This window comes from Felis catus, chromosome A2 (assembly GCF_018350175.1).
Source record: "Felis catus isolate Fca126 chromosome A2, F.catus_Fca126_mat1.0, whole genome shotgun sequence".
In the NCBI taxonomy this organism is placed as follows: Eukaryota; Metazoa; Chordata; class Mammalia; order Carnivora; family Felidae; genus Felis; species Felis catus.
Genome location: NC_058369.1, coordinates 113,805,684 through 113,823,250, shown reverse-complemented (window position 1 = coordinate 113,823,250; position 17,567 = coordinate 113,805,684).

Here is a 17,567-nt window from a genome sequence, read left to right as displayed (position 1 = left end):
GGCAATAGTGTTTTGTAGTCAATCAATTTCCTTTTCTAGAGGAAACAACAATACCAGATTGTTTTTATTTTATTTTATTTTATTTTATTTTATTTTATTTATTTTATTTTATTTATTTTTTAATGTTTATTTTATTTATTTTGAGAGAGAGAGAGAGAGAGAGAGAGAGAAAATGAAAGAGAATGAGTGGGAAAGGAGCAAAAAGAGAGGGAGAGAGAGAATCCCAAGCAGGCTCTGTGCTGTCAGTGCAGAGCCCAATGTGGGGCTGGAACCCATGAGCCATGAGATCATGACCTGAGCCAAAACCAAGAGTCAGACAATTCACTGACTGAACCATCCAGGTGCCCTACCAGCTTCTTTTCAACCTTCTGAGGGTATCTACATGCAAATGTGTATGTTTGCACATTTGGTTGACTTTCATTTATATAATAAAGTTATGTGTATTTATTTTGGATTTGCTCATATTTGGTCTAATTGTGTGCATTATACTTGAAATTTTTTGTTTTATTAAAAAAAGGGCAAAAACAATCTATAATTTTGTATTGACAAGAGCTCAACTGGAATTTTACGTTAAAATTTGGATCCACTTTTATTTATTTTTTATTTATAAAAAGTTTTTTTCATTTATTTTTTGAGAGAGAGAGAGAGAGAGAGAGTGAGCAGGGAGGGGCAGAGAGAGCAGGAGAGAGAGAATTCCAAGCAGGCTCCAAACGGTGACCACCGAACCTGGTGCGGGGCTGGAACTCATGACACGAGATCATGACCTGAGCTAAAACCAAGAGTCAGATGCTTAACTGACTGAGCCACCCAGGGACCCCTGGATCCACTTCTAAATAGTAGTCAGGCTACAGCAAAAGAGGCTTCTGCCTCAATCTATACCACATCTCAATTTAGAATATCCCAAAGTACAGCTTGTTCTAATATACAATTTTCCTTTAATGGAGATTGGATGAAGTCAAAGAATAAAGCCCCTTAGAGCCTTGATTAGGGATGTTTCACAGATACTGATGTTTTGGCTCAGGAGATTTCCTCCCAATTTTTTAAAAAATTTTATTTTTATTTTTTTAACTTACATCCAAATTAGTTAGCATATAGTGCAACAATAATTTCAGCAGTAGATTCTTTAATGCCCCTTACCCATTTAGCCCATCCCCCCTCCCACAACCCCTCCAGTAAACCTTTGTTCTCCATATTTAAGATTCTCTTCTGTTTTGTCCCCCTCCCTGTTTTTATATTATTTTTGCTTCCCTTCCCTTATGTTCATCTGTTTTGTCTCTTAAAGTCCTCATATGGTGAAGTCATATGATTTTTGTCTCTCTCTGACTGACTAATTTCACTTAGCATAATACCCTCCAGTTCCATCCATGTAGTTGCAAATGGCCCTCCCAATTTTTTAATTTGAGAATTTTCAAATGTGTGTGAAAGCTGCAAGAAGAGTACAATAAATATCCATTTATTACCCAAGATTTACCAATTATTAACATTCTACATTTGCTTTCTCTCTTTTTAATGAATAATAATTATTATAATAATAGCACGTATCCATTATTACTATTATGGAATCATTTGAGAGTTAAGTTTCAGAGATACACCACTTGACAAAAACCTTAAAACCACAGATGTGTACTTTACTGGCTTTGTCACGTCATGAGGAAATGTTATTAGCTTACCTCTTATTTCCTCTCAAATCCATTGTACTTAAATGTGAAAAAGCAGAGACTTGAACTTGCTATCCATCTTTTTGGTTGACATGGAAAAGAGGCAAAACATTGATCTCCTTCACAGTTTTCACTATTTACCTTCATTCTGAATTAAGATCTGGAGGCATACTTTTACTTTCCTGCTGTTCTTTATTGAGAAAGTAGCCTAGACGTTGGCACTTGAGGAAAAGCCCCCTTTATTCACGTACCAATGTCCTTCCTTGTTGCACATGTCACGGGTACCTATCACACACTTTCCATTCCATATCATGGTTTTTAAATAAATCACTAAAACAAAAGAAAACAAAAACCCAAAAATCTCTTCTCTAATAGCATGGTGAGGGGATTGTTGGAATAATTCTGCCTTGCAATGACCATTTGCCATGCCATGACCCTTCCTTCATTTGGAAAACAGTGATTTTGACCAACCATACCAGGAAAACATGGAAACATAAGGCTTGGGTCATTTCTCTGCTAAGAGGTAATTTGTGAATATTACAACAAATGTATGGAACAAATGTATGAAGAATTCTTCAGGCTTTATATCTTTCTCTCTGTCATGAGAAATTTTGCATACTAACTGCTTGGTAATATTTCTACTAAAGAGCATAGGGAAATGGTCTGTCAGTGCCCCAAATGGGAAAGAAAAAGCTGGGATTGGTTAGCATCTATGTCAGTCACCTCAGATATAAAAGAGGGAGGCAGGTCACTAAATTTAGGGAAAGAAGATCTAATTAAAGCCATGAAGCTTGACACAAACCACTTTCTGCCTTCTCCTCCCAAGAGGATAACTCTATTGCCAGAGGCATGAGCAATTCAATTCAAGGGACCCTAAAGCAGACAGCAAACTAGATTAGTTTACTGGAGGCAAATCATAGACATGTATATATATATATACATATATTTATATATACACAGAAGCATAGAAAATTTCATGTTACTATTTCACAAAGCTTCGTTACAGGGGACAGGGTGAACGAACAATCTGTACAGTAAAATACAACATCCAGATATTTATAATGGCATTTCCTATCTGCACTTTTCTTTTTCAATTCCTTGTATCAAGCCACTCTCCACTGTATTTATTCCTTCCCAGAAAGAGTCATATTTAGATTTCACTGGAGGATTGTGTTATTTATCTTTCTGTATTGAAACATTCCTGTGTTGTAGGGTTTGTTGCTGTGATCATCTTTTCTGTTAAGTGAGTCATATCGGTCATTTTTGTGAGTTGGGGATGCAGCACAATGGTATTAATTACAATGTAAAATAACAGATAGAAAGCATAACATGAAAATATTTTCCAAGATAACCTCAATAATGCAGTTTGTGTAGAGAATGTGACGCAGTAACTATTGAACATGTAATGGAATTTCTGTGAGAATAATGCTTAATCTTTAAAAAATATTTTAAACAATAATTAATCTTATACTTCAATTTTGTGAAATTCATGTGAACAATTTTATTTTTCCTTTCATGTGAACAGACTGCCTGCAAACCATTGTGGGTCAACCAGAGGTTGCAGAATTACACTTTAAAAACCACTGTTCTCAGTAAGAATCTGACCGATGGTTCCCAATTCCACCCATAGGCCATGATTCCCAAATACCTATCTCAATCTTCCCCTTGATTAAGATATTGTATCTTTCTGGACATCTCCTTTTAGATGTTGATATGTGTGGGGTGCCTGGATGGCTCAGTCGGATGAACATGTGACTCTTGATTTTGACCGCAGGGTCATGGGATTGAGCCTGTGTTGGGTTCTACGATGACTGGGGGGCCTGCTTAAGATTCTCTCTCCCTTTTCCTCTACCCCTCTCCACCACTCATGCTCTCTCTAAAATAAAAAGAAGGGGCGCCTGGGTGGCTCAGTCTGTTAAGTGTCCGACTTCGTCTCAGGTCATGATCTTGCTGTTTGTGAGCTCGAGACCTGCGATGGACTCTGTGCTGACAGCTCAGAGCCCGGAGCCTGCTTCCGATTCTGTGTCTCCCTCTCTCTCTGCCCCTCTCCCCCTCGTGTTCTGCCCCTGTCTCTCTCAAAAACAATTAAACATTAAAAAAAATTTTTTTAAATAAATAAAACAAAGAGAAAAAAATAGATGCTGATATGTACAATAATCTCAAAATTGCATCAAAAATTTCAGTGTGTCCTAAACATGTTCACCCACCCGATTTGTTTTGGGCAACTATTCAGAAAATTGAGAATTACTTAGAAATTCTTCCCTTTCCTTCATGCTTCACTTACAATCAGCCACCAAACCTTGCAAATTCTATCCTCTAAGCATATTGAGCCTGACCTCTTCTCTCCACCCTACTGATACTGCTTTTCTACAGGTCCATGTAATTTCCTGCCTGTTTTACTGCAGTCTCTTCTATATTGGTCTAGCCCTCTTGTTTCTTGCCAGTGTATATTCCATTTTGACTCCAGGGGCTACCTTTTAAAAAAATGCAAAATTATTATGTCTTAGCTCTACTTAAATTTCTTTTTGTTTATTTTTATTAAAAATTTTTAAAATATTTATTTATTTTTAAAGGAGAGAGAGAGAGACAGACAGAGCATGAGTGGGAAGAACAGAGAGAAGGGAGACACGGAATCCGAAGCAGGTTCCAGGCTCTGAGCTGTCAGCACAGAGCCCCATTGTGGGGCTCGAACTCACCACCTGCAAGATCATGACCTGAACCGAAGTCGGACGCTTAATCAACTGAGCCAGGTGCCCCACCCTACTTAAGTTTCTACAAAAGCTCCACATTGTTTTCTGGGGGGGGGGGGGGGGTGCGGGGGGAATCAAAGTCCTTTAGCACTACTTGAAAATTTCATCATGATCTAGCTTCGGTCCATTTCTCTGTCACTTTCTCAACACTAACATTCTGAACTTTTGACATTTATATATTTTGCTATTTCAGGCCTTTGTTGCTTTTGTGCACATTGTTCCCTCCAGCATCCTCCTTTCTCCCAAGTCTGCCTTTACTTAACCAACTCCATTCTGCAAGACACAGTTCAAAACTGATACCTCATCCAAATAATCTCCCCTGAGACCTCCCTACTTCCACAGTATTTGAGGTAGATGCCCTCCTCTCCAGCCAGTAATTCTCTACATAACTTGATCATGACACTTTAAATGATTTTTATAATGCCTAAACTGTTCTCATTCCATCTCATTTCCTTTCACTTCTTGATTTTATAACGCCAAAACAGATCTCAAGTGATATATTGAGATTATAAAGAGACAGAAATCAGCTGGTTTATATTTATGTCTTTCTTTCTTTCTTTCTTTTATTTTTTAACGTTTTCAATATTCAAACATTTTAAGAAAAAACAATTAAATAAGGGAATTAACTAGACTTGTAATATTTTCCCCTAAACCTATGACTCTCATCGTCAGGGGCTTTATTTTCTTTTTTAAAAATTTTAAAGTTCATTTATTTTGAGAGAGAGAGAGAGAGAGCTAGTACAAGCAGGGGAGAGGCAGAGAGAGAGGAAGACAAAGGGAGACAGAGAATCGCAAGTAGGCTCTTCGCCATTAGTGCAGAGCCCGTTGTGAGGCTCAATCTCATGACCATGAGATCGTGACCACGATCATCACAACAAGATACTATCTGAGCTGATACCAAGAGTTGGATGTTTAGCCAACTGAGCCACCCAGTTGCTCCAAGATAAAGATTTCTGTTACAATGTAAGTTAGTAAACAGAAATAGGAGGTACCGAACTCTTCCTTGTTGCATTAAATTACTTAACCTGAAGTCTTAGGAAGTTTCAAATCTAAATTTGAGACATTCTCATATAGAGTTTTTAGGGCAAAGATAATTAAAAATAAATTGCCATTTCTTGTGGCTACAGATTTTCCAAATGGAGAGATAGCTTGTTTTCTGTATGTTAGAAAGGATCATCAGATTAATCTATTTTACAGGCAATACTCGACATTATAGAATCAGGGTGTTTTAAAATTGTGTTTCTGTTATTGATCACTGAATAGGTGGAATATAAACTATTAAAATAAAACAGAAGCAAGCTTGTGGAATGACAAGTAGGTCATCCATTAGGAAATTTCTATCCCACAAGAAAGAATAAGAGGCAGAAATATTATAAGAACACACACCAGTGTAATCTGGAAGCAAAATTACACAAGTAGAAGAAGCACATAGAAACTTAATAATAAATGTCTATATATTCTGGTTTATGGAGGTGTTGTTTAATAGGTACTTGAATTCACACTAGTACAAGAAAAGTCATTTATTCCTATTTTGATGAAAAAAAGTGACACCTCAGCAAATTGAGTCCAGAGCTAAATAAGGACCCAATTTTCATTAGGTCCTGCTGTGGTATTAGCCTTGAATCTTTTTTTGAAGTACTAGCTTCTGTCATGAAGACAAAAGTTAAGAGATTCTTTCAATAACGAATTTGGAAAGAGAGTCACAGCTTTAGAGAAAAATTTTATTTCTTGTTTAGTATACATACATAAATCAGGTTACATTCCTGAAAGGATCAATCAGTATTAGATAATGTTTATAACCAGGGTGTGGAAATTGGTTTTAGAAAGTCAGAACACTTTGGGGCGCCTGGGTGGCTCTGTCGGTTAAGCGTCCGAATTTGGCTCAGGTCATGATCTCACAGTGGGTGAGTTCGAGCCCCGCTCTGTGCCGACAGCTCAGAGCCTGGAGCCTGCTTTGGATTCTGTGTCTCCCTCTCTCTCTGCCCCTGCCCCACTTGCACTCTGCCTCTCTCTCTCAAAAGTGAAATAAAAACCTAAAAAAAATTAAGAAAAAAGTCAGAACATTTTGATTAGTGTTTGGATGGTATATCTTTAGATGTCTTTATTTTTTATTACTAAAAAAATTTTTTTTATGTTTATTGTTGAGAGACAGAGAGAGACAAAGCATGAGCAGGGGAGGGGCATAGAGAGAGGAAGACACAGAATCCGAAGCAGGTGCCAGGCTCTGAGCTGGCAGCACAGAGCCCAATGTGGGGCTCCAACTCAGAACCACAAGATCATGACCTGAGCTGAAGTTGGTCACTTAACTGACTGAGCCACCCAGGTGCCCCTCGATGTCTTTATATCCAAACTGAATTTATTTTTGAGAGAGGGAGCGCAGGGGAGGGGCAGAAGGGGACAGAGGATCCGAAGCTGGCTGTTGTCACAGCACAGATCCTGACACAGAGCTCAAACTCATGAAACTCAGGAACTGTGAGATCATGACCTGAGCGGAAGTCAGATGCTTAACCAACTGAGCCACCCAGATGCCCCTTTAAAATGAGTTTCTTATAGAAAGTAGAGTAGGGTCTTGCATTTTTATCTAATCTAAAAATCTCTGCCCTCTAGGGTATTTAGATCATTGACACGAAACATATTGGTATGGTTAAGCTAAAAATCTACCATCTTGCTAATCGTTCTCTATTTGCCCTATGCATTTTTTGGTTCCTTTTTTTTTTTTTTCTCTTTATCTCTCTCTCTTGTTTGCTTGTGTTTAGATTAGTAGAATATATTTTACATTCCACTTTTATTTCCACTATTGGCTTATTATTTATAGCTCCTTAGATTAGTTTTGTATTTTTTCCACAGAGTTTATAGTATACATTAAAAAAAATATTTTTTTTTAAAAAATTTATTCACCTTTGCGAGACAGAGACAGAGCGTGAGTGGGGGAGGGGCAGAGAGGGAAGGAGACACAGAATCAGAAGCAGGCTCCAGGTTCTGAGCTATCAGCACAGAGCCCCTCATGGGGCTTGAACCCACGAGCCGTGTGATCATCACCTGATCCTAAATCAGACGCTGAACCTACTGAGCCACCCAGGCACCCCTTATAGTATGCATTTTAGATTAATCACAGTCTACCTTCGAAAAGCTTTGTGTGTGGTATGAGAACTTTGCAGCAATAAGCTCTCATGTCCTTTTTCTATCTTGTGTGAAATTTTCCAGAGATTTTACTTCTATATATGCTATGAACTTCAAATACATCGCTGCTACCATTATTGTTTTACAATAATCTTTAAGGGTAATCAAAAGGAAGAAAAATATGACTTTCACGTTTACTTTCCTTTTAATCATTTCAAAAGATTTTTTCTTTCTTTTTTTTCAAAAGATTTTTCTTTCTTTTTTTTTTAATTTTTTTTTTTTAACATTTATTTATTTTTGAGACAGAGAGAGACAGAGCATGAACAGGGGAGGGGCAGAGAGAGAGGGAGACACAGAATCGGAAGCAGGCTCCAGGCTCGGAGCCATCAGCCCAGAGCCCGACGCGGGGCTCGAACTCACGGTCGGTGAGATCGTGACCTGAGCTGAAGTCGGACGCTCAACCGACTGCGCCACCCAGGCGCCCCAAACGATTTTTATTTCTTAATGTAGATCTCCATTACTGTCTGACTTCATATTCTTTCTTTCTGAAGAAATTTCCTTAATATTTTTTGTAATGTACATCTGCTAGCATTGAATACTCTAAAAAAAATATTTATTTTTCATTCTTGGAAGATTTTTTCTTTTTTCTGGGTATGGAAAGTAGGTTGACAGGTTTTTTTCTCTTTCAATACTTTAAAGACGTTGCTCCACTGTTCCTTGGCTTGCATTGAAGCCAAAGATGATGATGAGAAGTCTGGTATAATTCTTATCTTTTTTCCTTTGTGTTGTAGAGTGAATGTTTGTGTCCCCCTAAAATGTATATTTTGAAATGTTAACCCCCAACATAATGGTATTAGGAGGTGGGGGCCTTTGAGAGATACTTAAGTCATGAGTGAGGAGGCCTCATGAGTGGGATTAGTGCCCTTATAAGAAGAGACACAGGAGCTTACCCTTGCTCTTTGTGCTCTCTGCCACACGGGGACACAATGAGAAGACAGTTACCTGGAAACTAGGAAGCACGATGTCACCAGACACCAGATATGTCTCCAGAACTTTGAGAAATAAATGTCCTTTGAGCTACTTCGTCTACAGTATTCTGTTAGAGTAGCTCCAACTGACTAAGACAGTATGTAATGTGTCTTCTTCCTGGCTGCCTTCAAGGCTTTCCTTTACCTTTGGTTTTTGGAAGTTTGAAAATGAAGTTTCCAAGTGTCTGTTTTTGTTTTGATTCATTATTTTTATGCCTTGGGGTTTTCTGGTCTATCCATAGGAGAGAAGATCTTAGCAGTGCTTCCTGAACTTCGTACATTGGTGACAACTTCCTTGCTCTACACCTGCATCATGAGTGAGGCTTCCTGCCATGTCTCCAATCTTTCTCACGAGCATCACACAAAGTTCTGAAGAAGAGCCCATGAATGGGTGTGGATTACCCTATATCTGCCATTTCCATGGGTTTTATAGTATCATGCTAATCGACACTCAGACTTGAACATTTTGTTAAAAACGGTATATAAATTCTTCTTACCCACAAATATGGAAGTCACCTATTTTCATCTGTGCTTTGCCCCAGATAAGTTAATGATTATATTGAGTTTCTTCTTGGGTTTTCTTGTCTTTCCTTTGAGTTCAGGCTAAGTGGTTGCCCAGAGATCTCAGCTTTAGAAAAGTTACGATTTTGAGAATTTTCTACCATTTTTGTTGTTGTTTAGGTAAGAGTGATAATTTTCCCATCTTTCAAAATCAATAGCAGAAACTTGAAGCCCAATAATCAAGATATTTTGGATGGAGAGATGATTTATTTCAGACAGAAAAGGATTTAATAATTTAGCTGACATTCATTGAAGAAAAGAAATAAATGTTCTACTTCAAAAGTGTTGACTTTACAAAAGTGCTATAAATTTAATTTTTAATGATTTTTGAAAGAAAAATCTAAACATTTATTAATTATTGTTCTTTTTCATTTTAAGATTTCTATGAAGGAACATTACTTTTAATACTTTTAGAAGCAAATACCCAATTTCTATTGTCCATAATCTGATTGATCTGATCATAGTATTTCTATATGGATTAGTGTGAGGTTTTCAAGTAAATATCTGTGAGTCATATAGCAATAATGATTGTCAAAATAGATTGTGAGGGAAGACATGTAAAAAATACCTCATAACAATAAGCATAAAACAGCATAACTTATAGCTATTTTAACTTTTTTCTCCATTAGAGGCCTTTGCAATATTTTTATGTGAATATCTGTCTTAAATATGTTTTCGTTAATAAACAAACTAGATAAATGAATGCTCTACGACATTGGTACAGAATTTCAAAGACTATTCTGTTGGACATTTGTTCTGTGATGTTACCCAAAGAATATTCTTATTTAAAACAGTTTGTTAATGTTTATTTATTTTTGAGAGACAGAGAGAGAGACAGAATGCAAGCAGGGGAGGGGCAGAGAGAGAGAGAGAGACAGAGAGAGAATCTGAAGCAGGCTCCAGGCTTCAAGTTGTCTGCACAGACCCTGAAACAGGGCTCAACTCAGGAGCTGTGAGATCATGACCTGAGCTCAAGTTAGATGCTTAACTGACTAAGCCACCCAGGCAGCCCTAAACAGATTTTATTTCTTAAAAGAGAGCTAGATAATCATATTTAAAGATAATTAGATTCATGACCATAGAAATTAAAGTATAAAATATAACTTACATTACTAGAAAAACAGATTGTATCAAATATGAGTACAAATAAGTTAATAATATATAAAGAATTAGCATGAATTGAAAAGGCAAATGGTAAGCCCTATAGTAGCAAATAAACAAAGACTATAAGCAGATAAACCACATAAATGAAAATGCAAATAACAAATAACTATTATTAAAAAAAACTACGGTCCCCAGTACTCAAAGATAATTTTAGTATCATTTAATATCAGTGAATCTGCTCAAATTAAAGAACATCCAAACAAAATAAATAAACAAATAAATACAGATATAATACAAAATAAATAAATAAATACAAAATAAATAAATAAATAAAATACAGACACAATTAAGATCAAACAAGCTTTTTGGAAAGCACTAAAGGCAATTCTTATCAATATCCCAAGTGTCTGCTCACTGAGTAATATTACTATTAGGAATTTTTTCTAAGGAAATAATCCAACAGAATAAAACTATATTCATGACCACATACATGTTCACTACGATTTTATTTATAATATTAAAAATTGGAAACGACCTCAATTATCATAAAGGCAATGATAAACATTGTTATGCTAATTTGGCAGATGATTATAATTTCTATTATGCGGCTAACTTAGACAGCTTAGACTTTCTGAAAACAATGATAAAGATGAGGTTAATTAGGTGAGCTGCAGTGGGTTTACAAAACCCTATATTTATTATGGGTACTAATACTTCATGCTTATGTGGAAAAAATTGCTATTGGATGATTAATTTGGATGGTCTATGGCTGGCCTTAGGGGTTGGTGTGGCTAGGTGAGCTAGATGCTTCTACACTGTGAGCTAAATATAATTTTGATAAATTAACATGGAACTGGTACTTTCCTGTGCTGGAGTGCAGACCTAAGGCAACTTATAAACATGTTGCATACATCTACATAATCTGTAAGTAATCTGTTTATGCTGTTAATAGAATGACTATCAAATAGTGGTCAAAGAGAAAGATAATGAGTAACATGTAAAAAGGCCAAAATAACTATGAAGGGGTATGGAATTCAATTAACGCTAATTGAAGGCAGTTGGCTGTGTTCCATGTGGGTGGGACAGAATGTACCAGTTGAAAAAATGTACATGAAATTTGAAATATATCCAGAGAATATATTTTAGAAGGGGTGGGGGCAGATAAAACTACATGGCAGTTAAAAAGTATTTTCTTTTTGGTTCCCCTGTTGATGTGGCAAACAGCATTGGATTGGTCAAAGAAGCACTAATCTGATCCACATTTTAGTCCCCAAATTCAGACTAATTACCCAGATCTGTAGCTGTATAGTAGTTCTGAATCTTTACCCAAGGAATCTAGTCTTGTTGGAGATAGTAATTTTCACTCTGTAGCTGAATAAATGACTTTGCAAACCCAGCAAATCCTAACAGTAAGTATAGAGATGATAAAATAAGTCTATAGAAAGTGTTAATGCTGCAGTAGTCAGTTTATGTGGAATATACTTTAAGTGAAAATAATAATGTATGCTTCTTATATGTAGTTTTGAAATGTCCAAGAGATGCCATGTTAGAAAATGTCTGACATGTTTGAGGATCTAATTATTTGCCTTGTTCTTTTAATTAGGAATGTCTGATTGGTACTTGTGACTTAAATTTGACATGCATGAGAGAATGTAATTAATTAAGCTTATAAACAGTGTTTGAATGCTTATTAAAGTTGTAAGTTCAATTTGTTATATTTTTATTTTTTACATTTTTTATTTATTTTTGATAGAGCACAAGTGGGGGAGGGGCAGAGAGAGCCGGAGACACAATCTGAAGTAGGCTCCAGGCTCTGAGCTGTCAGCACAGAGCTCGTGGGGTGGGGGGGGCTCCAACTCAAAAACCTCAGACCATGACTTGAGCCAAAGTCAGACGCTTAACAGACTGAGCCACCCAGGCGTCCCCAATGTGTGATATTTTTAAAAGCTACTTAAGAACTTGTGAAGATTGCTTTAGTTTGTACGCTGGCCTTATTAGGAATGTGATGTATTTGAGAAAAAAAAAATTAAATTTGCATATGCAAGTTAAAATGTTTAAGGAAATTCAGTGAAATAAGTTTTCTTGCATGGTTTTAATAATGACATGAGATCATTTAATATATTAGGTTAATTAATATATAGAATCAAAATATATGAATAAAAAAATAAGTAAAACTGTGCTTTATTTTTTTTGTTTATTTATTTTTGAGAGAGAGAGACAGAGCATGAGCGGGGGAGGAGCAGAGAGAGACAGAGACACAGAATCCAAAGCAGGTTCCAGGCTCTGAGCTCTCAGCACGGAACCAACGCGGGGCTCCAACTCGTGGACTGTGAGATCATGACCTCAGCGGAAGTTGGATGCTTAACCGACTTAGCCACCCAGGCACCCCAAAGTGTGCTTATTTTTGATAAAGTTATTTAATTCATAAATCACCTAGCAAAAATTCTAAGTTGAATTCAGAGGTTTAAGCAAAATTCAGTCTTTTAATTAACTACAGTTACAAATTGCATATTTAGACAGCTCTAAGTGGTTCGTTTTGCATATAAAAGCCCTCCCTTGGACATTAAAATATTCACTGACATGCTAAGCCCAATGATAACTGTCAATTGAACATGACAACATGACAAACGCTTAAGTCACTGTGGAAAACCCATTCCATTATACCATTTGCATTTAAATAGTGACATTGCTTGCATTTTAAAGAAATTTAAATTAAAAAGTATCATATTTATTATAGAAAATTTGTAAGATAAAAAAATGTATAAGAAACAAATAAACATTACCAGTAATCTGCCAAAAGATAATCACCGCTAATATGTTGGTATATTAGTGCTCAGTCTTTTTACATATTTTAGGCATTAATTAAAGTAAATTAGCAGCCTGCAGTACATACTATACATGTGGCTTTTCGTATGTTGCTTTTAGAACGTTAACTTTTCACAACGGCAATGGTTTGCAGATTTTATACATCAAGAAGAGCGAGCCAGGGGGCTTGGGTGACACTGGATGCCGTGCGATGGAGGGAGGGTTAGGATTTGGTGCTGGAAAGGGATTTAAATACCGATTTCACTGTTTATGAGGCAGGAAGACTTTGGACAAGTTCCTTAACATCCTTAGCCTCAGTTTCCATACCTGTGAAGATGACTGCCTGGTTGTCTTGTTGGAGAAAAGAAGTATCTGTATCTAAAGTACATAGGGTAGCAACTGATAGGCAACAATTACGGTTCTCTTTATGCTTAGAATCCTAGAGATTAGGGTCAGTTGTGATGTTTGGCTAAATTTGTGACGTAAGCTGCCTCTGAGGCTAAGGAATAGGCGAGACAAGGAAGGATTCTTTGTTCTGTCAAGTTCCCACATAACTAGCCAGAGCCACTCAGCATGATTGCCAGAAATTCAGAGTGTGCTCTAATAGCTATGCAAGGAGGACCACAGCCTAACTCAAAGCAAGAGATTCAAAATCAAGAAACAAACCAGAGGAAAAAAAAAAAGGTCAGGCAGGGTTATAACACCTGGACTTATATAAAAGTATTTGTTCCGACTCCTTTTATGCACAGTGAGAGATAAAACTTTTAAAAAAGGACAAAGACGAGTACTTGGGAAATTCAGCAGGCAATTAGGACCCTGGAGAGCAAGGGTTATGAAGGGAAGATACTAACAGGTGGCCCTCAGTTTTCAAGAGGGACATTGGAGGCTGTATTTGTGTGAGTCCAACTAGTGTAGCTAGTCAAGTCTTGTCCAAATGCAGAAGTGTAAGCAGTTTTTAGAAAGAGATTATTTATGTGATCCTAACAGGATTACATACAGTCCAGGTCCCGTTATATGGTTGGAAACAACGCTTTCTGGGAATGTTTCTTCTCAGAAGAGGAGCATTTCACTTTATGTACAAGACATCCTGTTTTCTTAAAAGAAAAATGAGCCTCACAGATTGACCTCCTAGAAATGATCAAAAGCCAACTTATTTTCCACACATACATTCCGCTTTCCAAGTGTTCACATCCACCTTTGCTTCAAATCCTCCTGCACTTCACCTGAGGCCGCATTCATAGCTAAACTTTTCTGACAAGCTCTTTTGCTCTTACTTACCACTGCACTGATATCCAGTGTCAGAACATTGTGAATTGTGCTGGGAACACTATGTAATTACATGGGCTTTCTGTGCTCAAAGTTACTTCACCTATTTTATCACTATACGTTTCTAACGGGGGAAAAGAAACTCAAGATATAAGACATCAGTGGGAAATTGGCAGCATGGATATTGGAGAACCAATGACACTATATTAAACTTCAAAATGAAAGAAGGATACTGATGGCAAAATTCACTTGCTTCCCCTTTCAAAGGTCAACAGGTAACATCCCGGAAACTAGAGTGATTTTTCAAGTGATCTGTAAATACTTCATGTGCTTAGAAATGAATGTTGTAACCTAATCATTTTGGTGACCATAAATTTTCAGACATCAGTGCTCTCTGTCTTCCCTCTTATATCTGAGAATCTGCACGACGTGGAGGCTACAGTAGGTTTCCAGCTAAAGTAGACTATCAAAGTCATGCTTCAGCGTTTTCATCTTATTAAATCTTTTAACACAATTTTTACTATATGCAGATTAAAGGGATTGATAGTGGAGATTTGACTATAGATATATTCATCTTTGTGATTTGAAAATAATATTTATCCTCACAAAGTCCAATAAGTTGTTTTCAATCAATTTGTGTCTTACTGGTAGCAGGGCCAAGTGTTGAAAGAAAAAAAAAAGAATGGCATTAAAAATTTAAAACAATCTATTTTGGTATCAAATGACATTGTTGAGGTTATCTGATGTCTGCACTTTTGAAACTCTAAATACAATGTCTTTCTACGTTGACGTGCATAGATTTATTATAAAAATTAGAGGAAAAAGAAAGACACTAAGAATTATTGAAGTGTACAAGTCATAAGTTTTAGTCTCTTAAGCAGGGACAGAGGGTGGTCTAAAGACGTTGCAAAATAAGTAATGTAGTAAAAAGTAATAGGTTTTTCCCTTTGTGTAAAAATGCTTTGGGAATCAGGAGCTTTGTTTTCTCTCAGAGCAGTAAAAATAATTTTCACTTCATTAGTTAAATACTTCATTAGCTACCTTTGTCAAAGGTAGCCTACCCTGGTCAGCTATTGGGTCATCAATTTTCATGGACTGGACTCTGTAGTTAACCAGAGATTCTAGTTTTTAAGAGGTCCCAATACACTAGGCGGGTCCACTTACAAGTGTCTTCCTATAATGACATGTATATTTTCAAATATTTATTTCTAAAAGTTTCCCCTTAAAAATCTCAACTTTTTTGCTTTCCTGGGTTTCTACTTTGAAGAATCAAGTTTGTCCTCAGAGGTCAACAATCATCATTGTCTTCTGGACATGATTAGCTCTAGGTCACTTGACCTAATTAGTTAGATCAGAGTGACAAGTCAAGGCTGAAGTGACAGCCTGCGCTACAGCCAATCACCTTCACAAAGAGCCACAGCCACGTGCTTTAACACTAGCATTCAAATCCATGCCTTTGACCACTGAGAACCTAGGGAAACTAGGGAACAGGGAACGTAAAGCCTTTGTGGATTCACCAGAAAAAGTGGAAACCAGCCCACATTGATGTTTTTGGGTCAAGACGGTCATTTTCGTATTCACAGAGCAGCACCTTCATATTTATACTTCTAGATCTGCCTCTGCTAAAGCTGTGGGTTTCAGGATGGACGGCCTCTAGAAAGAACAATAGCCCCCAACGAAGGCAAATGGCTCTCTTTTCCTTTGTACGTTAGGCAACATTTTGACCGTACAGGTTAGTCAAGGGATGATATAAAGAGCAGGTGCAGCAGCAGAAACAATAGCAAAGACGTATGTATGAGGCAAAGAAAGGAGCACAGTCGGTAAGACAAACGGGAGTTTGCATCAGGGACTTGGCAAACTACGACCCAAGGGCCAGGTGCCTGTTTCTGTGAACTGAAGTTTTCTTTTTAATTGTAGTAAAATATAGGTAACATAAAATTTGCCATTTTAACCATTTTGAAGTATACAGTCCAGTGGCATTAAATATATGCACGATGTTCATTACCACTATCCATTTCCAGAACTTTTCATCGTCCCAAACTGAAACTGTACCCATTAAGCACTAAGTCCCCATTCTTTCTTCCTCAGAGCCCCTGGTAACCACTGTTCTATTTTCTGTCTCTATGACTTTGTGTATTCTAGATACCTCAAATAAGTGGAACCGTACAATATTTGTTCTTCTGTGTCTGGTTTACTTACCATGTTGTCAAGTTTCATCCATGTAGTAGCCTGTGTAAATAAAGCTTTATTTGAACCCAGCCAGGTCCATTCATTTACACATTGTTTATGGCCATTTTTACATTACGGTGGCAGAGTTGAGTAGTTGTGACGGAGATTTCAAGACGTGCAAAGCCTAAGATGTTTACTATGGACCCTTTACAGACAAAGCCTAAACCTCTGGTTTAGATTAAAGAACCATAAACACTTCCTCGTTTTTTAAAAGCCTGTTTATACTGTGATTTGCCTATGGTGATTTTAGCTTATTTCACAGTCTTATAAATAGGATTAATGAACTGTTTATCACACTGTTGTCATTAATAAACAGGTTCAAATGTCAAGATTTAAATTTTCCTTTCCTCAGTCCTGGTTACAATGCAGAGGGCTCATTTTCGCATTTTACTGATGCATGTGTTACATGAGGATGTGTGAGAGAGAGCTGATTAGTGACTCTTGGTGCAGGAAGTTCTAAAACATGATGGACAGTTGCAGAAGCAAAAGTGCTTAATGTTTCAATGCCTTTGTCCTTTTTAACTGTGCATTTGTATGAAAGATCACAATGTTTATGTGACATGTAATGATAAAAAGCATATATTTTTGCTTGAAAGTCTGAAAAATCATCTCCTACCTGAACTATTTGGTATAGTTCATTATTTTATTGTATTATATTAAACATTTTTAGGAGTCTCCTAATTAGTGCCACTAAATTATATGTTGACAAGTATGGACTAACCTGAGAAGAACATTTTTTTTCTCTGTTACCAGAGTAACCAGGAAGGAAATTTATATTGTAGTTGTAAAAAAACCTGATGAAATAGTAGATAATGCTATTTCCCATGAGAACAGCTTTCAATGATCAGTCCCAGGTTAAAGCAAAATGTAGTGTGCTGTGGGTAATATTCCAGATAAGACAGCGCCCAGTTTTATCCTGCATGATAAACATAAAAGATCTCAGGGACACTTCATGGAAACCATGTAGGTAATAATAACAAAACAATAATAGACTGTGCCAGGCACTATACCAAGGACTTGGCATATGTCATCTCATTTGGTCCTTA